Source organism: Nycticebus coucang, chromosome 15, assembly GCF_027406575.1.
Source record: "Nycticebus coucang isolate mNycCou1 chromosome 15, mNycCou1.pri, whole genome shotgun sequence".
Taxonomy (NCBI): Eukaryota; Metazoa; Chordata; class Mammalia; order Primates; family Lorisidae; genus Nycticebus; species Nycticebus coucang.
The window spans coordinates 34,828,995-34,853,901 of record NC_069794.1 but is presented as its reverse complement, the minus strand read 5'-3'; the positions used below and the strand labels follow the sequence as shown (position 1 = coordinate 34,853,901).

The following is a 24,907-nucleotide window of genomic DNA, read 5'->3' as shown; positions in this document are numbered from 1 at the left end:
CTCTCCTTGTCTTGCCTCTTTTTTCATTTATTGGTTTCTCTCATTCTCTCCTTCCATTTTTTCTTTCCTTTCTTTTTTTTTTAATCCTTCCTTCCAGCCCTTACTCTACTACTCTTAGAGAAACTTTATCATGACGGTATTTTAGTCAAAACGAAACACATTTGATGTGTTTGTAGAACATGTAAGTGTTAATACCAGGGAATGACAGATTTTCTTCTTTCTTATTCCATGTGTGAGTTGAAACCACAGGTTTTTTTTGAGATAGTCTCATTTTGTCACCCTCGGTAGAGTGCTGTGGTGTCATAGCTTATAGTAACCTCCAACTCTTAGACTCAAGCGATTCTCTTGCCTCAGCCTCCCAAGTAGCTAAAACTACAGACGCCCACCACAGTGCCCGTCTATTTTTTTTAGAGATGGGGTCTTGCTCTTGCTTAGGCTGGTCTTGAACCCGTGAACTCAGGCAATCCACCCGCCTTGGCCTGCCAAAGTGCTGGGATTTCAGGAGCCACCTGAGCCACTGCACCTGGCCTGAAACCACAGGTTTTTGTGTGTGAGATGACATTGCCTTTATACAGGAAAAATACCTGATTTTAAAATATTTATTTTAAATATTCATGGTATCTTCAATAAAACATTTTAAGTAGAAATCAGCTTGATATTATGAAATAACTATAAATATTCTTAGAGTGAACTAAGTGTGAATGTTTATACTGAAACCATTTAGGAATTGAAACGATTCTCCCTATAATTAGACCTTATTGTTTCTCTGAGGTGCTGCTTTAAAAGGTGTGGAGTATTGTTCTTGACTTAAATTTATGCATACACACATCTCTAAGTGGTGTATCTAAATGTCTTTAACACCAGATTAGAAATTAATGAAATGCTCTGTTTTGTGTATTGCTTTCTATGATCTTGAGCATTTTTTTTTTCTTTTTGAGACAGTCTCACATTGTCATCCTTGATAGAGTGCGTGGCATCATAGCTCACAGCAACTTCAAACTCTTGGGCTCAAGAGATCCTCTTGCTTCTGCTTCCCGAGTAGCTTGGACTGCAGGCACCCAGCACAATGCCCAGCTAATTTTTAGAGATGGGGTCTCGCTCTTAGACAGGCTTGTCTCAAACTTCGGAGCTCATGTGATCCACCTGCCTCAGCCTCCCAGAGTGCTGGGATTATAGGCGTGAGCCACTGCATGTGGTCTTGAGCATATTCTTAATCCTCACTATGCTTTATTTTTTTGTTTGCACATTTATAGGATTAAAATTAATGAGGAGGGTAGGATAAGATTCTAAGATCTAGAAACAGTTACTTACAATAAACAATTAAGTGCTTCAATACACTTAATATTTACTTCAAAAAACACGTTTGTAATATCTTCTTTGCCCCCTTTTAGGAACTTATTCTAAATTATGTCTTTAACTGAAATTTCTTTTTAGGTGATATTCACGCCTCTTTTTCCAGACTTAAATTTGCTTTTTCTTTCCAGCCTTAAATGCCTGTTGGACATTGACTGAATGACCTATCATACAAGAATTTTAGAATGCATTTGTCTTTGCTTGAGCTTTTTATCTGTGTCTTAAACTACTTCTTACCTTTATTTTTTCTGTTTCTTATAATAGTTCTACTATACATTTTCCCCACTATAACTAATCTAATACAAATTTGTTTAACTTCTTATTTGGGACATCAGATTCTTATTCAGATTCTTCATCTTTATTCTAATTCTCATTCATTTTTACACAATTCTGCTGGATTACCTTTCCTGAAATGTACTTGAATCAGTTGGCTACTCAGATTTTTCTAGGGTTTCCTACATACAGCAGTGATTCTTAAGGTGAAATGGAGGTAGAAGTTAGGATTTTATAGATGCCTTTTTCAAACTAGGGTACAAGTTTGGACCGTTATGTTTGTGAACTTATCCTAGAAAAAGTGCCACATACCTCGCTGCTGAGTATTACTAGGGTCACCTTCAAAGGACTCTCCTTTGGAAGCTAGGTACTGATGCCAGTGCCTAGTCTATCCTTCAGACCAATTTTGGAACTTTTTCTAGAATGGTTATCAGACCATTCCTGTTGTATAAGGTCAAACAATTAAGTTCACAAACTCATCCTAGAAAAAGTACTTTGAAGAGTGGACTAGGTGTGGCTTAGGGCATAGCTTCCAAATTGGAGTACTTCAGAGGTGAGTCTAATGATAATCAGCACTGAGGTGTGTAGCACTTTTTCTATCAATAGGATGAGTTCCTGAATTTGATTGTCAGACTTTGTATGACAACAGCTCTGATGGCCATTCCAGAAAAAGAGTTCCAAAATTGCTGTGAAGGGTGGAATAGATGCTGGCAATCAAAGCTTAGCTTCCTGAGGGGAGTACTTGGTTCAAAGTTGACTATAGTGATACTCAGCAATGAGATGTGTAGCACTTTTTTCTAGAACGAGTTTGAGAACTTAATTGTCCACTTTCCCATACTTCCATAAGAATTAACCTTTCCTGCTCTTTTCTCATTTCTCACAGTTAAAATCAGTTAAAATGTTAGAGAAAGCCATATTTTTGGTGTATATTCTAGCCCAGAAAGTTATTAGTGTGAACCAAAAATGTTTGAGAATCATTCCTCAAGCCTATGCAATCAGTTTCAGAATCTTTAGCTTAAAGGCATTCAAGGTTTCCCTAATCCTTGTCTTTCTAACTTTTGAAGTGTTTCTCTTTAAATATTTTTCTCTGGACATTCCTTATTTTATTTTTGTTCTTCTTTAATTCTTGCAGCACCTTCTTTCTGAAAATATTTTTTCCTTTAATCTCTACTTCTACTTGTCCTTCAAGACTCAGCTTAAATATGACCTTCAACATGAAGCAGTCCATGTTATCCTGCCCAGATCTATTTTATCCTTTCTCTTTGCATTTTAGCTATTTTTGAAGATATTTTTCATTTATTTAAGATGTATATATTTTCACATTTTTAGAAATTCCGAAATTAGAATGCATCTTACAATTGGTGTCTTAGTAGTTTACTTGGTGTTATTCCCTTCTTAGTAATTTCATAAAATCATGCTTCTTATAACCGATGATTCCTTAGTTTGAAGAAATACGTTGTCGTATCTCCCTTACTATGGCTCTTAGGCCTAGACTTGGTATCTGATTCTTCCCTGTGCTTCATTTATTCAACACCATTCTTTGCACAATACAACTTATTGATTTGCTGGAATTAGCTCAGGTCTATCCTTGGTAGTGTAAGAACAACAAAAGAGGCCAAATCTTAGTTTTCATCAGACCCCTGAGTAAATAAAAACATATCCATTGTTCCTGAATAGGACATTGTTAACATTTTGGAAGGGGTTTAATTCTTTGTTGTATGGGACTATTTTGTGCATTATGGGCTAGAATATAGTGTCCTCTAGTCCCCATGTTAGTGATTCCCAGTCACTGAGAGAACAAAAACCAATGCCATATGTTTCTAAATTCACTTGTCAACCAGCTTAAAACCCCTGCACCAGGGACTGTTTTTCTGATCATCTAATTTGAGATTCATCTACCCTCCATGGGCTTTAAGTTTTTGACATATTACTATCTGCATTGCTCTCCATATTCCAGCCTACTGATTTTTTTGTCAGTTTCTAGAAAATAACCTTAGTCTTTCCTGCCCATGTTAGTCTGCTTGGTCTATCACAACAAACTAGGTGGCTTAAATAAAAGAAATTTAAGAGACTGAGTGGCTTAAACAACAGAAATTTATGTTCTCAAAGTTCTGGAAGCTAGAAGTTCAAGATGAAGGTGCCACCAAGGTGAGTTTCTAGTGACAGGTCTCTTCCTGGCTTGTGGACAATTGCCTCTCTCTGTGTCCTCACATGGCCTTTTCTCTATGTGTGTACATGAAGAGAGAATTCTATCAATCTGTATTTCTTCCTACTCTTACAAGGACACATTTCTAGCAGATTAGGGCCCTAATTTACCACCTAATTTAACAGTCACACTGCAGGTTAAGACATATGAATCTTGGGGGGATACAATTTATAACACCACTTCTGTGCTTTATGATGGCCCTCCACCATACTGGTGTACCCTTCCTTTTTTGGCACCTGCTTATCTTTCAGGTCTCACCCTAAAAGTCATTCTTCAGAGAAGCTTTCTTTTTTTTTTTTGTAGAGACAGAGTCTTACTTTATGGCCCTCGGTAGAGTGCCGTGGCCTCACACAGCTCACAGCAACCTCCAACTCCTGGGCTTAAGCGATTCTCTTGCCTCAGCCTCCCGAGTAGCTGGGACTACAGGCGCCCGCCACAACGCCCGGCTATTTTTTGGTTGCAGTTTGGCCGGGGCTGGGTTTGAACCCGCCACCCTCGGCATATGGGGCCGGCGCCTTACTGACTGAGCCACAGGCGCCGCCCCAGAGAAGCTTTCTTAACTCACTGTTAAGTAAATCCTCCTGTCTTATTTTCTATCATAAAATCCTGTTTATTTTCTCCTTGTTACTTTTACATAATTTATAATAAAGTTTTTTCTTCCTTTTGTTTATGTGGTTATTCTGCTCAATTACTAGAATATAAACCCAATGGGGGTATAGTCTTTGTCCTGTTTACTTTGAATCCTCAGGACAATGCTGGACACATACAGGCATTTATAAGATTACATAGTATAAAGGTAAGATGACAGGATGTAGGTTTGCATGGTGATTCCACTGCTTATGAGATTAGGCAAGATACTTTTCCTCCATGTAAAATGGAGATAACAGCATCTACCTTATGGGATTGCTGTGAAGATGAATGTGATAATCATATAAATTGCTTTAAATAATGCCTGGCATTTCATGGTTTTCAATAAATATTAGGTAGTAATTGCATATTATTAGGCATTCAGAAGAGTGAATCTGAATGAATGGCAAAAGAAAAAGCTGAAGAAATAGGGTGAAGCCCCGTTAAGGGGAGAGCTTGGATTTTATACACGGAGAGCCACCTAAGGTGGTGTGCTTAATTTTAGCATATTGAGTTTTTTTGGTTATCTGTATAGGAGTCTAATGCTCACGTGAGCTGTTTGGAGCCTTTGTATTTGGGTAGTAGTTAGAACCTTGAGAATTCAATAGACGGGGGGGGGGGGGAAGTGGTCAAACAACAATAAAGCCTTGGGGTGTGTGAGTGTTAAAGGAGTGGGTAGAGGAAGAAGAGCCAGCAGTAATACAGTGCTGTAGCAGTGTCATTCACTGCTGGCATCAATGCGACTCTCTGTCAGAGCATTTTCATGGGAATGGAGTAGGCAGGCACCTTATTAAATGCTGGGATTTGTAGACTGAAGGAGAAATCAATAAGTTGAGCCACCAAAAGACAATAGTCTTTTCAGAAGATTGGCTGTAGTGTGCTGCTGTAATTGTTTACTTATGTTTTCCCTCACCTAGCCATCTCACTATGATTTCCTGGTAGACATTGACTAATCCAGAAATTTGGACAATCACCACACTTTACTTAGGTTTATGAACTTATGCTTTTATTTTCCACTACAGATGACAAAGATGAAAGAGCAACAATGGGATATGAGGAAATGATGAGGAAGTTAAATTACTAGTGGTGGAGTGGAAAGAATTATTTTTTTCTTTTGATTTTTCCACTTGCCACAACCACATTTTGTAGTCTATTCTAGTTAGAATAAAATAGTGCCACTGGATTTGCATCTCTTTGATAATGCTACAGAAATTTGGTATTGTGTAATACAAGTCATTTAATTCCTATAGCCACTCTGAGTTATTACCATTATCTCTTTTAACAGATGGAGGCACAGAAAGGTTTTAGCTCCTTGCTCTGAGGCCACATACCTGCTAAGTGGTAGAGCCAGAATTTGAGCCCAGGCAGTTTGGCTACAGAGTCCAGTTCTGATTCCTCTGTCTTCGCCCCCTACCCCCAAACACTCATTTGCAATAAAAGTTTGGCATGCTGATTTTGAAGCAGATCTATTAAGACCAGGACTTTGTATTAGTCTGAAGTGATGATTTATATCTTAGTTTAGGCTAGGAAACTGATTGGGAAATAGTAAAGGGATAGCTTTTATGCTGCTCCTGAGTGGTTTCATGATTTGATTCAGAAGTACTATTTAGAAAAATTAATAATAAAATAAGAGAGGTAAGCTTTCCGTCAGCTAGTTGTAGATCACATGTATGTTATGATAATGTATGGTCCAACACTGAATGTAGTTGAATGTTTTGGTGGGAAAATAATCGCTGATCTTGAAATTAATCTAGTTTGTGTTGAGTATGTACAGTCAGCCCTATATATCCATAGATTCTACATTCATGGATTTAATCAGCTGTGGGTCAGAATTACTTGAGAAAAAAAGGTGGTTTTTCCTTGTCATTATTTCCTAAACAATACAGGATAACAACCATTTAAATAGCATCTTCATTATATTAGGTATTATGAGTAATCTAGATATGATTTAAAATATAGAGCAGGATGTATGTGTGGGAGGATGTATGTACTTAAGTTATTTGTAAATACTATATTGTTTTATACAAAGAACTTGAGTGTGTGTGTATTTTGGTATCTAGATAGGGTCCTTAAACTTATCCCCAACAGATACCAAGAGATGACTATACCCATTCCAACTAAATTCTTTCAGAATTACTGTAGAACAGGTTGGTAGGAAGTTCTAAGTTAATATGATCTGGGATTCCACTAAAGTATCTAGCAGATTAAAAGAGCTCCTTCATTTAAGGCTTTTCTGTTCAGAGAAGATTCTAATAATGTAAGTGTTTTTTTATATTGTGAACAAATATCAGTGATGCAATAATGGAAAGAGTCTGTAAGTCAAATGTGAAAGCATGAAAGAAAAATCCAAAGGGTATTTGCCTTCAGATGCTGCTTTTATTTCTTTGATACTTAACTAATAAGTAATTTTCAAAGTTTATGATTTATCCATATTAATCTAGAAGCCATCCCAGATATGAGCAGAGTTCTCATGATGATATATTGTTTAATTTTTACAAAAAGAATAAGTTTATTTTACTGCCCATAACCCTGTATGTTAATTAATAGTAATAATGAAAAATAACAGAAATAACAAAGCATTATTGTTTTTATTTACATTTTTAAACAAACATATATGCCAGTATGGAAAAGTAGCATAAAACACTTTTAGCATTTATGTATATTTACTATCTTTTTTAGCGCACTTAAAAACCTGTTGGGATTAAGCAATTTTGTGGGACTTTTTTCTTTTTTTTTTTTTTTTTTTTTTTTTTTTTTTTTTCTTCCATTCTTTTTTTTTATTAATATTAAATCATAGCTGTGTACATTAATGCAATCAGGGGGCACCGTACGTGGGTTTTATAGATAGTTTGACACGTTTTCATCACACTGGTTAATATAGCCTTCCTGGCATTTTCTTAGTTATTGTGTTAAGGCAATTATATTCTACATTTAATAAGTTTCACATGTACCATTCTAAGATGCACCGCAGGTGTAATCCCACCTATAACCCTCCCTCTGTCCATCCTCTCCCCTCCCACCCCTCCCTCTCCCCATTCCCCATATTCTTAGGTTATAACTCGGTTATAGCTTTCATATGAAACCCATAAATTAGTTTCATAGTGGGGCTGAGTACATTGGATACTTTTTCTTCCATTCCTTTTTTTTTTTTTCTTTGTTGGTTTTCTTTTTTTTTTTTTTTTTTTTTAATTTTTTTATTAAATCATAAGTGTATACAATGATATGATTATGGGGCATCATACACTCACTTCATAAACCATTTGACACATTTTTATCCCAGTGGTTAACATAGCCTTTCCGGCGTTATCTCAGTTACTGTGCCAAAACATTTATATTCTACATTTACCAAGTTTCGCAAATACCCCTGTAATATGCACCACAGGTGTGATCCCACCGATTCCCCTCCCTCCACACACCCCCCCCTTTCCCACTTCCCCCTATTGTTAAGTTGTAGTTGGGTTATAGCTTTCATGTGAGAGTCCCAAATTAGTTTCATAGTAGGGCTGTGTACATTGGATATTTTTTCTTCCATTCTTGGGATACTTTACTAAGAAGAATATGTTCCAGCTCCATCCATGTAAACATGAAAGAGGTAAAGTCTCCATCTTTCTTTAAGGCTGCATAGTATTCCATGGTATACATATACCACAATTTATTAATCCATTCGTGGATCGATGGGCACTTCGGCTTTTTCCATGACTTAGCAATTATGAATTGGGCTGCAATAAACATTCTGGTACAAATATCTTTGTTATGTTGTGATTTTTGGTCTTCTGGGTATATGCCCAGCAGAGGAATTACAGGATTGAATGGCAGATCTATTTTTAGATCTCTGAGTGTTCTCCATATATCCCTCCAAAAGGAATGTATTAATTTGCATTCCCACCAGCAGTGCAGAAGTGTTCCCTTTTCTCCGCATCCACGCCAACATCTCTGGTCTTGAGATTTTGTGATATAGGCTAGTCTCATTGGAGTTAGATGATATCTCAAAGTAGTTTTGATTTGCATTTCTCTGATGATTAAAGATGATGAGCATTTTTTCATATGTCTGAAGGCCGTGCGCCTGTCTTCTTCAGAGAAGTTTCTCTTCAAATCCCTTGCCCAGCCTGCGATGGGATCCCTTGTTTTTTTCTTGCTGATGCGTTTGAGTTCTCTGTGGATTCTGGTTATTAAACCTTTGTCAGAGTTATACCCTGCAAATATTTTCTCCCATTCTGAGGGCTGTCTGCTTGCTCTGCTTACTGTGTTCTTAGCTGTGCAGAAGCTTTTTAGTTTGATCAAGTCCCAGTAGTGTATTTTTGAAGCTGCTTCAATTGCCCGGGGGGTTCTCCTCATGAAATACTCACCCAGACCAATTTCTTCAAGGGTTTTCCCTGCATTCTCCTCTAGTATTTTTATAGTTTCATGTCTTAAGTTTAAATCTTTAATCCAATGAGAGTCTATCTTAGTTAATGGTGAAAGGTGTGGGTCTAATTTCAGTCTTCTGCAGGTTGCCAGCCAGTTCACCCAGCACCATTTGTTAAATAGGGAATCTTTTCCCCACTGAATGTTTTTAATTGGCTTGTCAAAAATCAAATAGCGGTAAGTAGCTGGATTCATCTCTTGGTTCTCTATTCTATTCCAGATATCTACTTCTCTGTTTTTGTGCCAATACCATGCTGTTTTGATCTGGGACTTTTTTCTTAACATATTCTCTTCAGTGTTTTTTTGTTTCATCAAAATCTTTTCATAAATAATTCATTATGACTATACTATCATATGTGTGAACCATAACTTACTTTCTATTTCCTTAACTTTTAATGTTGAGATTATTGTCTGTTTTTCAAGTTACAAATATAACTTTATTGAATATCCTTGTTTATCCAAGTATTTGTTCAGGTCTTTTTCTCTAAGATGGTTTCTTGTAAATGGAATTATGAGTCAAAGGGATGAACATTTTTATTGTTCTTGTTCTATACTAGAACAATTTGATACATCACCTTTCATTTGATGAATCACATAACCCATTTGAACATCTACTATATTAGACATTGTGCTAGGAATTTTATGTATAAAGATGAGTAATACATAGTTTGTGTCTTCAAACATCTTTTACTTCAGTGGTGACATCAACTTCAAAAATAGCCCTTACCGGGATTGAGTTCTGTTTCCAAATTTTTGCTCATTTATTGAGGGTAATATGTTTGATTGCTACTTATACTTCAAAGCTCTTTCTGTAGTAACAGTTTATGAAGTGAGATGAAGTGATTATAAATCGTGAAATATAATTATTGATTTACAGTGAAATATGTAATCTATTTTGGTTGCAGTTGTTGACCTATAAAGGAAGGCTTATGTGATCACTGGGTCAGCAGTGGATTACTTCTGATTTCAAATATGTGATCATGAGTATGTACATTGTGGATGTGTGTCTGTGTTTTAAATTTAAGAAAATCCTGTTAGAATCTTGTTGGCTTTTTTGACTGAGCCTGTACAGATAGTCAAGGAGGTAAATAGTTTAAAGTTTCATCTTTGATAGATGCATAAGTATAGTTACATGGCTTCATTTTACTCTGATGTATGGTTTTTGGTTATATATATTGTGCTGGGATTAAAAGGAACTAACGGAAATCATTCCCATAAGCCAAAAATGATTTATATACATGTAAATTTAGGTGCTTGCTTATTTCTCTTCTTTTGGATTTTTTTCCCCCTTCTTTTCTTCACTTCAATAGAAACTGAAGCTATTAGGAAGAAACTTAGTTTTTGTATAATAAAAAATTTAAGTTCCCGACTATCTTGGAAGAGTAAGATGGAAACAGTCAAGACAAGGAACTCTGATGAAAAGTATCATGCAGTTTAAGCTGTATAGTCCAATTTTGTCAAGAAGTCTAAAACTGTATTTTTTATTTTTCTTTTTTTTCCCTTTGTCTTCCATACCCCACTGTCTTTATTCCAACATGACTGAAAATAAACCTTTTTTGGGACCACTTTGTTTTATTCCATTCTTAAAACTGAGGAATTCTCTGGGACTCCCTAGCTCCTTACATATTTTTGTCTCTTCTGTCTATCATGTCCTGAAACAGGCCTTAACCTTCCCCTTCCTGTCTCTCCCTATGTTCTTCTTTTCTTTCCCTTCTTTCTCTGCCCCCCTTCCCTTTCCCTCTCTTTCCTCTGTCACCTTTCTTCTTTTTTATTTTTAGGGCTTTAGAAATAGAGATATTAAACTATTACTCATTTTAGAGGACAAATTTTTGACCAAACTCATCAGTTTACCCTTCCATATCTGACTAGGTGTAACTTCTCTGTCTAAAAATACCTTTAGCAATAAAAACAGAGTTAAGGTTGTATTTGGGGATGGTGAGGTTTTCTGTTAGTTTTGTTTTAAGTCACAACTTTACAGAACAGATGGTAATGTTAGTATTTAAGAATTCTTTTTATTGCAATGAATAAAAACTTTATTTGTATTTACTCTCAAATTGTAAAGAAAAGAATTTCTGGAAATTAGTTTGAAGAGCTTAGCTGTGGTAAGCTTGAGTTTAATGTAACATGTTTAGATACAGGTCATTGTAGATCTTGTTAGATGGGAAAACTAAGAAGTCACTATCATGTTCAAGGTTATAGAGCTAGTGAGTAGTCTTGTGCTCTTAAGGCAAAAAAAATGTAAATCATTATATTAGTAGAGATTTCTAACATAGAGAATTCCACCTAATTGTTAAACCAGTAGGGAAAAAAGTCTCTTAAGAATATCTTGAAGTTTCTGTGGGCATCTTGATTTATTAGGTGAGCAAAATGAAGAAACTTGCCATTATCCAGATTTTCCATGGACAACAAGGTCGTAGTATTTTGTGTATTTTGATATCTAGCCCATATTTAACTTTGACTTCTTTGCCAACTGAACATGGATACTGTGTAGGAAAGTTTGCATCTTTTGCATGAATTTGGTTTTACTTTCTTATTTTAAATTTGAACTTCAGATTTACTATAATCCAATGTATTATACTGAACTTTACTCAAAACCTACAAAATCCATTTAGAATGAATTTATAATTTTGATTTTAAACACTTAAAAGTTTTATATGTTTGCATGTTTTCATGCATGTGCATACTCATGTTTTTACACGTCCATGCACATATCTTTATAATCTTTTTTTTTTCATAGCATTTGACAGCCCTAAAGAATTTCCTCGTTTTTTTATCCTTTCATGTGTCATTTTTTGGGCTTAATGGTATTTCTGAAGTCTTAAAGGACATGTCACAGTCATGAAATAATTATTAAATCTATATAACCAAACATATATTTTATCAACAGGTTGCTAAAAGGAATCATGATTTATAATAGTCATGTAATAAGAAACTAAAATTCTTTTAAAAATAAAAGTTGTATTTTATCTCCATTTCTACTTTGGTAGTATACATAGTTCTCTGTATGCCAGTAGTAAACAATCTGGAAAATAAACCAAGAAAGTAATCCCATTTATAGTAGCTACAAATAAAATAAAATACCTACGAATAAATTTAATCAAAAGTGAAACGATCTCTCTAATGAAAACTATAAAACATTGATGAAAGAAATTGAAGAGGGCATAAAAAAATGGAAAGATTTTCTGTGCTCATGGATTGGAAGAATTAATATTTGGTATACTTCCTATCAAAATAACAATGACATTCCTCTCAGAAATTAAAAAAAAAATCCTACTACTTGCTTCAGCAGCACATAGACTAAAGTCGGAATAATACAGAGAAGATTAGTATGGCCCTTGTGCAAGGATGACATGCAGATTCATGAAATGTTCCATATTTTTTTGTGGGAAAATAAATTTTCCTAAGTTTCATTACAAACTTTACAGTTTCTTATTGTCACATTTATGAAATAGGTAAAAGTAAATGAAGTAAAAAAAAAAAATCCTAAAATTTATATGGAACCTCAAAAGACTTGAGCAAAAAGAAAAAAACTGAAAGAATCACATTATCTGACTTCAAATTTTACTGTATAAGCTGCGGTGACCCAGACAGCATAGTTCTGGCATAAAGACAGACACATAGACCAATGCAGCAGACTAGAGTCTAGAAATAAATCTGTACATATGTAGTAAGTTTATCTTTCACAGAGATACCAAGAACGTACCATGGGGAAAGGACAGTCTCTTCAATAAATGGTGCTGAGAAAACTGGATATTTATGTGCAGAAGAATGATGTACAAACATAAATCAAAATGGATGAAAGACTTAAATCTAAGACGTGTGGCTATGAAACTCCTAAAAGAAAACATTGGTGAGATGCTTCAGGACATCAGTAATAGCAATGAATAATACCCCAACAACAGAAGCTAAAATGCTTCTGCATAGCGAAGGAAGCAAACAACAAAGAAGAGACAACACACAGAATGGGAGAAAATATTTCCAAACTACCCATCTGACGAGGGATTAATGAGCAAGTAGAATATGTGAGGAGAATAATAACTTATTAGAAAAAGATCAAATAATCCAATCAAAAATGGGCAAAGCATCAGAATAGACATTTCTCAAAAGAAAACATACAAATGGCCAACAGGGATATGAAAAAATTCTCAACATCATTAGTCATCAGAGAAAAGGGAATCAAAACTACAACGAGATACCATCTCACCCCAGTTAAAAAAGCTTTCATCAAAGTGAAACCGGCAATAACAAATGTTGGCCAAGAAGTGAAGAAAGCAGAACCCTTGTACACTGTTGGGTGGGAATGTAAATTAGTGCAACAACTGTGGAGAACAGTATGGAGGTTCTTCAAACATCTAAAAAGCAAATTACCAAATGACCCAACAGTTCCACTGCTTGGTATATATCCAAAGGAAAGGAGATTAATACACCCAAAAAATATCTGCACCCCCATATTTATTGCAGTACTATTCACAATAGCCAAGATTTAGAATCAACCTAAGTGTTCATCAATGGATGAATGGATAAATTGTGGTACATACACACAACAGAATATTAAATAGCCACAAAAAAAATGAAGTCTTGTCTTTTACAACAATGTGTGTGGAACTGGAAGACATAAGTGAAATAATCTAAGCATAGAAAGACAGATTTCATATAGTCTCATCTCACTCTTAACGTGGGAGCTGAATATTACACTTGATCTTAGCCACAAGGCTGAGAAGTGGTATGGGAGCTAAATATTAAAATTAGTTGATCTCATGGAGACAGAAAGTAGAATAAGGCTGGGAAAGGTAGTGATTGTGGGGATAAAAGGGGGATGGTTAATTGGTACAAAAAATAAGCAATATTTGATAGCACAACAAAGTGACTATAATCAAGAGTAAGTTAGGGTATACTTTCAAATAATTGAAAGACTGCAATTGGGATGTTCCTAACACAAAGAAATGATAAATGCCTGAGGCTGTAGATAGCCCAAACACCCTGATTTGATTAATTCACCTTGTACGCCTATATCAAAACATCACATGTGCCCATTAAAGGTATGCAAGTGGTAGGTACACATAATAACTTTAAAAAATACATTATAAAATTTTTGTAAATTTTATTTTTGTCCTAAAAGCAAGGTAATAATTTAATTAATAATATATTATTAATTAATGTATTAATAATACATTATACATAATGTATAATTAATACATTATTAATTATAATAATTAATAATTTAATGTAATAATTTAATGTAAATAAAAAATCAACTACAAGTGACCATTCAGAGTTGTACTGAACACTTTGCTCTTTATTGCCCTTACATCTAAGTCAGTTTTACAATAGTCAGTTTTTTTTCTTCTATTAAACATGAAATCTTACCTATAAGCCAACTATAGTTTCTTGGTAATTATGTTAGTTGCAGTCGGTAAAACAGTAATTATCTTAAGTATCTCCCAACTAATGATCCCTACATGTTCAGAAAATTACATTGTTATAGAGGTATTTTTCTTTGATGTCAGTTTAAATGAGAAAATGCTTTGGGTGTAAACCTAAATCTTCATGCTTTATTTTAGCATTTTAGAATAATGTAGATTTAAGCACTTATGATAACCTATCAAACACTTGATTTCTTTTTTTTTTTTGAGGCAAGAGTCTCATTTTGTCACCCAAAGTAAAGTGCCATAGTGTCAGAGCTCACAGCAATCTCAAACTCTTGGGCTCAAGCAATTCTCTTGCCTCAGTCTCCTGAGTACCTGGGACTGCAACACCTGGCTGTTTTTAGAGATGGGGTCTCGCTGTGACTTAGGCTGGTTTTGAACTTGTGAGCTTAAGCAATCCTTGTCTCAGCCTGCCAGAGTGCTAGGATTATAGGCGTGAGCCACTGCTCCTGGGCTATAAACACTTGATCTCTTAATAGGGAAGGGTAGTATAACCACCCAAGGGACTGTAACAAAGTGGTTAACACTGGAGGTGGTCAATATAAGTAACTTGGTCTGCGATACTGATAGTGTACATTTAGTACATATCCAGTCTGTGAAAATTAGGTCAACTTAAGGAGATGGTCAATGTAAGGATGTGGTCAACTGTGGAGGTTCTACTGTATTTTTAGGCAGACCTTCTGCTTCCTTTTAAAAAAAAGTCTAGATCATTTCTTTTTAGTCTTTACAACACTTGTGATACTTAAGTTTTTATTAAACATTTTAAAAAGTAATTTATTTTTTCATATAAAAAGTACATAAATATTAACTGTGAAGGAAAAGTAATTTTTTTTTATTCTTTTTTTTTTTTTTTATTGTTGGGGATTCATTGAGGGTACAATAAGCCAGGTTACACTGATTGCATTTGTTAGGTAAAGTCCCTCTTGCAATCATGTCTTGCCCCCATAAAGTGTGACACACACCAAGGCCCCACCCCCTCCCTCTGTCCCTCTTTCTGCTTTTCCTCCCCCCCATAACCTTAATTGTCATTAATTGTCCTTATATCAAAATTGAGTACATAGGGTTCATGCTTCTCCATTCTTGTGATGCTTTACTAAGAATAATGTCTTCCACTTCCATCCAGGTTAATACAAAAGATGTAAAGTCTCCATTCTTTTTAATAGCTGAATAGTATTCCATGGTATACATATACCACAGCTTGTTAATCCATTCCTGGGTTGGTGGCATTTAGGCTGTTTCCACATTTTGGCGATTGTAAATTGAGCTGCAATAAACAGTCTAGTACAAGTGTCCTTATGATAAAAGGATTTTTTTCCTTCTGGGTAGATGCCCAGTAATGGGATTGCAGGATCAAATGGGAGGTCTAGCTTGAGTGCTTTGAGGTTTCTCCATACTTCCTTCCAGAAAGGTTGTACTAGTTTGCAGTCCCACCAGCAGTGTAAAAGTGTTCCCTTCTCTCCACATCCACGCCAGCATCTGCAGTTTTGAGATTTTGTGATGTGGGCCATTCTCACTGGGGTTAGATGATATCTCAGGGTTGTTTTGATTTGCATTTCTCTAATATAAAGAGATGATGAACATTTTTTCATGTGTTTGTTAGCCATTCGTCTGTCATCTTTAGAGAAGGTTCTATTCATGTCTCTTGCCCATTGATATACGGGATTGTTGGCTTTTTTCATGTGGATTAATTTGAGTTCTCTATAGAGCCTAGTTATCAAGCTTTTGTCTGATTGAAAATATGCAAATATCCTTTCCCATTGTGTAGGTTGTCTCTTTGCTTTGGTTATTGTCTCCTTAGCTGTACAGAAGCTTTTCAGTTTAATGAAATCCCGTTTGTTTATTTTTGTCGTTGCAATTGCCATGGCAGTCTTCTTCATGAAGTCTTTCCCCAGGCCCATATCTTCCAGTGTTTTTCCTATGCTTTCTTGGAGGATTTTTATTGTTTCATGCCTTAAATTTAAGTCCTTTATCCATCTTGAATCAATTTTTGTGAGTGGGGAAAGGTGTGGGTCCAGTTTCAGTCTTTTACATGTAGACATCCAGTTCTCCCAACACCATTTATTGAATAGGGAGTCTTTCTCCCAAGGTATGTTCTTGTTTGGTTTATCGAAGATTAGGTGGTTGTAAGATGTTAGTTTCATTTCTTGGTTTTCAATTCGATTCCAAGTGTCTATGTCTCTGTTTTTGTGCCAGTACCATGCTGTCTTGAGCACTATGGCTTTGTAGTACAGACTAAAATCTGGTATGCTGATGCCCCCAGCTTTATTTTTATTACTAAGAACTGCCTTAGCTATATGGGGTTTTTTCCAGTTCCATACAAAACGCAGAATCATTTTCTCCAAATCTTGAAAGTACGATGTTGGTATTTTGATAGGAATGGCATTGAATAGGTAGATTGCTTTGGGAAGTATAGACATTTTAACAATGTTGATTCTTCCCATCCATGAGCATGGTATGTTCTTCCATTTGTTAATATCCTCTGCTATTTCCTTCCTGAGGATTTCATAATTTTCTTTATAGAGGTCCTTCACCTCCTTTGTTAGATATATTCCTAGATATTTCATTTTCTTTGAAACTGTGGTGAAGGGAGTTGTGTCCTTAATTAGCTTCTTATCTTGACTGTTATTGGTGTACATTGATTTTATATCCTGAAACATTACTGTATTTTTTGATGACTTCTAGGAGTCTTGTGGTTGAGTCTTTGGGGTTCTCTAAGTATAAGATCATGACGTCAGCAAAGAGGGAGAGTTTGACCTCCTCTGCTCCCATTTGGATTCGCTTTATTTCCTTGTCTTGCCTAATTGTATTGGCTAGAACTTCCAGCACTATGTTGAGTAGTAAAGGTGACAGAGGACAACCTTGTCTGGTTCCAGTTCTAAGAGGAAAAGCTTTCAGTTTTACTCCATTCAGTAAAATATTAGCTGTGGGTTTGTCATAGATAGCTTCAGTCAGTTTTAGAAATGTGCCACCTATGCCTATACTCTTCAGTGTTCTAATTAGAAAAGGATGCAGGATTTTATCAAATGCTTTTTCTGCATCCATTGAGAGGATCATGTGATCTTTACTTTTGCCTCTGTTAATATGGTGGATAACGTTTATAGACTTGCGTATGTTAAACCAGCCTTGCATCCCTGGGATGAAGCCTACTTGATCATGATGAGTAACTTTTTTGATGATAAGCTGTAATCTATTGGCTAGGATTTTGTTGAGAATTTTTGCATCGATATTCATGTGTGAGATTGGTCTGAAATTCTCCTTTTTATTTGTGTCTTTTCCTGGTTTTGGTATCAGGTTGATGTTTGCTTCATAGAATGTGTTAGGGAGGATTCTTTCTTCCTCAATTTTTTGGAATAATTTCTGCAGTACAGGAATAAGCTCTTCCTTGAAGGTTTGATAGAATTCTGGTGTGAAGCCATCTGGACCAGGGCATTTTTTGGTTGGAAGATTTTTTTATTGTTTCTTTGATCTCAGTGCTTGAAATTGGTCTGTTCAGGAGCTCTATTTCTTCCTGGCTCAGTCTAGGAAGAGGGTGTGATTCCAAATATTGATCCATTTCCTTCACATTGTCAGATTTCTGGGCATAGAGTTTCTGGTAGTATTCAGAGATGATCTGTTGTATCTCTGTGGGAATCAGTTATTTCCCCTTTATCATTTCTTTTTTTTTTTTTTTTTTTGCAGAGGCAGAGTCTCACTGTACCACCCTCGGTACAGTGCCGTGGCGTCACGCGGCTCACAGCAACCTCTAACTCTTGGGCTTATGCGATTCTCTTGCCTCAGCCTCCCGAGCAGCTGGGACTACAGGCGCCTGCCACAACGCTCGGCTATTTTTTTGTTGCAGTTTGGCCGGGGCTGGGTTTGAACCCACCACCCTCGGCATATGTGGCCGGCGCCTTACTCCCTGAGCCACAGGCACCGCCCTCCCCTTTATCATTTCTGATTGAGGTTACTAGAGATTTTACTTTTCTATTTCTCGTTAGTCTGGCCAATGGTTTATCTATTTTATTTTATTTTTTCAAAAAACCAACTCCTTGTTTCATTAATTTTCTGAATGATTCTTTTGTTTTCAATTTTATTGATCTCTGATTTGATTTTGGATATTTCTTTTCTTCTACTGAGTTTAGGCTTAGATTGTTCTTCTTTTTCCAATTCCATAAGATGGCTAGTGATATTATTGATGCGCTCTCTTTCTGTTTTTCGAATGTAGGCATCTAAAGCGATGAATTTTCCTCTCAAAACTGCTTTTGCAGTACCCCACAGGTTTTGGTAGCTTGTGTCTTCATTGTTGTTATGCTCAAGGAAGTTAATGATTTCCTGTTTTATTTCTTCCTCACCCATCTATTATTCAACAGAAGATTGTTTAATTTCCATGACTTTGCGTGGGGTTGAGCGTTTTTGTTAGAGTTGAGTTCCACCTTTAGTGCCTTATGGTCTGAGAAGATACAAGGTAAAATTTCAATTCTTTTGATTCTGTTGATATTTGTTTTGTGTCCCAGGATATGATCAATTTTGGAGAATGTTCCATGGGGTGATGAGAAGAATGTATATTCTTTATCTTTGGGGTGGAGTGTTCTATATGCGTCTATCAAGCACAGTTGTTCTAGGGTCTCATTTAAATGTCTTATATCTTTGTTTAATTTCTGTTTAGAGGATCTGTCCAGCTCTGTAAGAGGAGTGTTAAAGTCCCCTGTCATTATGGTATTATCAGATATCATATTGCTCAGACTGAGTAAGGTCTGTTTCAAGAATCTGGGAGCATTTAAATTGGGTGCATAAATATTTAGAATTGAAACATCTTCTTGTTGTATTTTTCCCTTGACCAATATAAAGTGACCATCTTTGTCTTTTTTGACTTTAGTTGCTTTAAATCCACATGAATCTGAAAATAAGATTGCAACTCCTCTTTTCTTCTGAATTCCATTTGCCTGAAAAATTGTCTTCCAACCCTTTACTCAGAGCTTTAATTTGTCTTTTGAATCCAGGTGTTTTTCTTGCAGACAGCAAATGGATGGCTTGTGTTTTTTAATCCAGTCAGCCAATCTATGTCTCTTCAGTGGAGAATTCAAGCCATTAACATTTATTGAGATAATTGATAAGTGTGGTAGTATTCTATTCATCTTATTTTGTGAGAGTCCATTGCTTAGTTTTATCTTTTGCATCAGTGTGGAGGTTAGGTTCTGTCCTTTAATTTCTGAGTTCTTACTTTGCTGCTGATCCATTGTGGTGGTCAGTGTGCAGAACAGGTTGAAGTATTTCTTGTAGAGCTGGTTTTGTTGTGGCGAATTTCCTCAATGTTTGTATATCCGTAAATGATTTGATTTCTCCGTCAATTTTTAAGCTTAGCTTAGCAGGGTACAGAATTCTGGTCTGGAAATTGTTTTGTTTAAGTAGATTAAAGGTAGATGACCATTTTCTTCTTGCTTGGAAAGTTTCATTAGAGAAATCTGCGGTCACTCTGATGGATTTGCCCCTGTAGTTTTGGAGAAGCTCGGTTAGAGTTGAGGCGACCTGGGGTCCAATATCCCTCTGAAAGCAGTGTGTCATAATCTTTGGTGATATTTGGGAAATTTTCTTTTGTAATATTCTCTAGTATGGCTTCCATTCCTCTGGGGCATTCTTCTTCCCCTTCTGGAATTCCTATAACTCGTATGTTGGAACGCTTCATAAAGTCCCATAATTCTGACAGTGAACATTCTGCTTTCTCTCTCTTCTTTTCTGCCTCTTTTACTATCTGAGTTATCTCAAGAACTTTGTCCTCTACCTGTGAAATTCTTTCTTCTGCATGGTCTAACCTGTTGCTGATACTTTCCATTGCATCTTTAAGTTCCCTAATTGACTGTTTCAGTTCCTTCAGCTCTGCTATATCCTTTTTATATTCTTCATATCGTTCATCTCTTATTTGGTTCTGTTTTTGGATTTCCTTTTGGTTATTTTCCACTTTATTAGCAGTTTCCTTCATTGTTTCCATCATTTCTTTCATTGTTTTCATCATGTGTATTCTAAATTCCCTTTCCGTCATTCCTAACATTTCTTTATAGGTGGAATCCTCTGCAGTAGCTACGTCATGGTCCCTTGGCGGGGTTGTTCTGGAGTGGTTCTTCGTGTTGCCTGGAGTTTTCTGCTGATTCTTCCTCATGAGTGATTACTTTTATCTGTTTCCTTACCCTAATTTTCCTTTCACTTCCTCTTGCTCTTTAAGTTCTCGTGCCTGTGGACTAAGGGTTAGATGAGTCCTTTTGGTACAGGACCAGAAGGGTGAGAAGGTTGAAGAGCAAGAAAGGGATGAAAGAAAGGAGGACTGAGTGAAAAGAAAAAAAAAAATAGAGAAAGGAGAGGGGGTGGGTAAAAGGAATATTGACAAAAAGAAGAGAGGCACAGAAAGAGGGAGACAGAGCAATATAGGTGTACAGTAGGTACTTTGACACAACCTTAAAAAAACCACCTTCTGGGGGTGCCCAGTTGGGTGGGTCCCTTGAGGTCAGCAGCTCTTTGCTAACCTGATCAGACACAGTACCCCACCTCCACCAAGTAGAGAGGAAAGACAAAAATGTTATAAATCAAACGAAAACAAGCAAACAGAAATCTTTATGGGATAAAATTGGGTGAAAAACCAAATAATTGCAGTAGAAACACTAGCAAAAATGAAGTTGTAGTTATTAAAAAAGGCAGCAATGGGAAATTATAATTAAACTAGAAATATTGAGAAAGAAAAAAGATCTGTATGGAAAAGGTTGAAATTAAAAAACAAAACAACATCAACAACATCAAAATAAACCATAAAACAACCAAACCAAAAAAACAAAAACAAAAAAACAGAAAAAACAAAACACAACCAAAAACAAAGCAGTATGTATATGTTGTTGAATATTGTCTGGGCAACATGTGGTCTTCTGGGGTATGCGATGTTAATCACAGTTCTGATACAACTGGAGGCTGCTGATTTCTCAATCTCCAGCAGGTAGACACCCTAAATCTCTCTTCAGCCCACTTATAAGGCACATTGAACTTGTAAACTTGCTGAGCAGAAGCTTTCCCAGGGAAGTGCTTGTCGCTGGAATCACTGTTGAAGTGGCTATCCACTTACGCAGTGTGCCAAAGCCGGTCTCACTCTGCCTCTGAGGGTTAGGGCTGCAAGGCGGCTCAGACCCCACCCTTAGGCTACTCAGTTGCTGGGTTACCAGCTCCCACCTGATTCTAGCTCTGCGACCCTGAGGCGGAGCTTGCTGGGGCAGGTCGCTCACAATGGCTCCCTGTGGCCCACAGCCAAACACTATTAACTCCGTCTGGCTCAGCGGCTCAGACTGGGGCCCTAGACAACGGCCAGAGTTCTCCGCATTCCCGCTCAGGCTCTCCCCAAGGCAGTTCAACTGAGTGCCAAGTCCAAAGACACCAAAACAGTTCACAGATAAGGCCTTTCCGGTTTGCAGTCTCACTGCTACTGAACTTACAGTTGCGGGCGGGTTTAGACCTATTGAACACACGCGACCACTTGCCGTTTTTCCACTATTTTAGTCCTCCTCTTGGGGTCCAGAAGTCTCTCGCTGACTCCCTGTATCCTCACAGGGGTGATGATAGGCAGATCCCACCAGCCAGAGATGCCTGGAGTCATATCTCCCCAGACTCACTGTGCCTAGATCCAAGGAAGCTGTTACTCCGCCGCCATCTTGCTCTCCTCCTTTTTAAATTTCTTGAACTAGTTAATAAGTTTGTAACCTACAAGACAGATTTCAGTTCTGTTCAGGGAATGCACACAGAAATAAGAATAGATATATCTCTGTGAATCAGTTAAATTACTTGACATTTGATGAACGGGTGACTTTGTATAATGGAAAACACTGAAACTGGAGCCAAGAGTCATGAATCTGCCTCTGGCTTTCCCAGTCACTGGTTATGTGGTTGTGGGCAAATCAACTAAGTCCTTATGCTTCTGAATATTTAAGAAATAAACGGGGCAGCGCCTCTGGCTCAAGGAGTAGGGCGCCGGCCCCGTATACTGGGAGTGGTGGGTTCAAACCCGTCCCGGCCAAAACTGCAAAAAATAAAAAATAAGAAAAGAGAAACCACACAGTCATGCTTATGGGCTCTGTCCACATAGCTCATTCTGTGTGTGTGTTGGTATAAAACTGAGAGGATTTAAGAGAGAATGCATAAAAAAATAATAATTTTTTTAATTACTTCATGAACAATCACTTATTAAATTTCTTAGTGTTCTTTCTAAAGTGTGAAATATTTAATCTGCTTTTTAAAAATGTTGGGGTTTCTGAAAAGCCTATTCTAGGTTTCTCAGAATTATAAATGAAGAAGTTTATATTGCATGTAAAGTGGTGACTGTGAAGTGAAATTGTATCACTGTAATACCCACACAGTCAGCAGTGGGTGAGGAGACCAGGTTCACTGTTAACGTTCTGGCAGACATTGATGTTATTAATAGTTGTAATGAATAGATAACTTAGTGATTTTGGATTCTCACTAGAACCAAAAAACTGAGGAAGTGAATTATTTATTCAGATTTTCTAAAAAGTGAGCTCACTATTAAGACTCTGAAAGACTCAAAAATAAAATGTAGATATTTATTCTTTTCCAGTTAGTATGGTAGACAATGTAAAAAGTCAGCTTATAGCTCAAAATTTATTTCACCATTTAAATTTTCATATTTGAAGGCAGGGCTAGCTTAAATTAGGTTACTTAAGCAATTGCACTGACAGCTAAAATTATAAAGATTTAAAAGTTGGTATATGTCTTTTTAATCTTTGTAAGTCTAGGAGGAAACCCTAGGAATTTAAAGATCATTAACAGAATGCCTTGTTTCAATGTTTTTCCATCTGTTTGAATGATATTACTTGAAAGTCTTGTTCTGAATAATGAACATTCTTTGAAATTGAAAATACAGTGAGAACCTCCATAGTTGACCGTCTCCCTACATTGACATCCTCCTTAAGTTTACCTAAGTTTCACAGACTAGACAGGTGCCTCGTGGATATGTCAGTACAGTAGGCCTAGTTCCAGACCACCTCTGTGTGTTGACCAGTTTGTTACAGTCTTTTGGGTGATCAACTTATACAGAGGTTCTAGTGTATGTATGACATAGAGTGCTATGTCTATATTATGAATTATCTTCAGAAACTGTTCAAGTGGATGGGGACTGTGTGAATTGTGTGGGTTTAGTGTGAAGAAGACACACACACACACACTCACATGAAACTTAATGTATGGAACTCATTTGACAAGCTATAATTTTGAACCCTTCATTCTGTCTTATTTCTTTCTCTGCTATGTAACTTTATATTGGAAAACATGATTAAAAAGAAGGATATAATCATCTATAGATAATCTGATAATGTTTAAGCAAAAAGTATGCTTCATCTTTAAAATAGGAGTGATCATAATTTGTACCTTATAGGATTATTGTGAGGAGCTATAGTTTACATGGGTGTTGAGCCATTTTTTCTCTGCTGTATGTTGGAGGATTGAATTGTCTTAGGCAACCCAATACACAAACCCAAGGAAGCTAATTAGAAAAAAAAAAGATCTATGCATACTCTTTGTGATAGCCAACCCCACAGATAAGCAAAAAAATGTCCTCACAAAATCAGCATGCAGCCCATGGGCTGCAGGTTGGACACTCCTAGTTTAGAACACCTTGTACACAGTAGTAACCACTTGATGTTAGGTAAGGTACCTTTACTATAGACTGATGAGCATAGTTTATAATTGATGAAAAACTATAAACAATCTTAGGGTACAGTTATTTATTAATAGTACATCTATTTAAGGAGAAATAAGTTGCCATGAAAATTGATGTAGAGATATACTTATTGAGATGGATAGAGGCGTAATATTTATGGGTAATGAAAAAAGCACTATGAAGAGTCTGATCCCTTTTTGTAAAAAGCAAAATACATAAAAGTTTTAACAAACTGCTAAAGGCCAAGTGTAGACTAACCCGAGACTACAAAATTTCTGTTAGCAGCCCTGAAGGAAGAAGAGAGCTCATGTTCAATCTCCACAGAATTCATGGGATGCTTATGAGATGGATTAGGGACAACATGGGAGAGAATCCTTAAGTGCAGGCCGAGAGCAGGTATCCCTGTGGGAAAGGTACCAAGCCTGGATTCTTCTCCCCTATAGAACAAAGACTAAAGATCCTTGGATAGAAAACCCTCCCTAGGGGAAAGGCATAGATAAAAATCACCCCTTTGGGAGAGGGGCAGGAAACTCCTATGAGATCTCCTCCCACTAGAGAAAGCCTTGTCCTGGATATCCAGGGTCAAAGGACCTATCAGTGAGAGGGGCTGAACAGAATAACAAAAATGCCTCCCTACCATTAGACTATCAAGCACCAATACACAAAAGTCAGAAGTGTGGGCATAAGTAATATCATGAAGAGAGACTTTCTCTGAGGCGTGGGCTCTAAACAAAAGCCTAGAACTGAGCTGGAAAAGAGCATTGAAAAAGAAGACATTCAACAAAACCAGCTTCCATCCTAAACACAAGGTAATGCCAATGATGTGCTGAGGGTGACTACATTGACTTACCCCCACATGCTAAATTCTTAACCAGAAGAAGAGACATGCCCATTCTCAGGCATATATATCATTTATCTCAGGCTTTTTCTGCCTAT

General features: G+C 36.6%; 1 protein-coding gene and 1 non-coding gene across 2 annotated transcripts in view; both read left to right on the top strand.

The window, feature by feature from the left end:
* Nucleotides 1-24,907, top strand: part of UCHL3 (ubiquitin C-terminal hydrolase L3) — a 66,132-nt gene that overhangs the window by 20,299 nt on the left and 20,926 nt on the right. The window lies entirely within an intron of this gene.
* Nucleotides 12,141-12,243, top strand: LOC128567059 (U6 spliceosomal RNA). Its single transcript, XR_008374733.1, has one exon. It is a non-coding gene; the product is annotated as a U6 spliceosomal RNA (small nuclear RNA).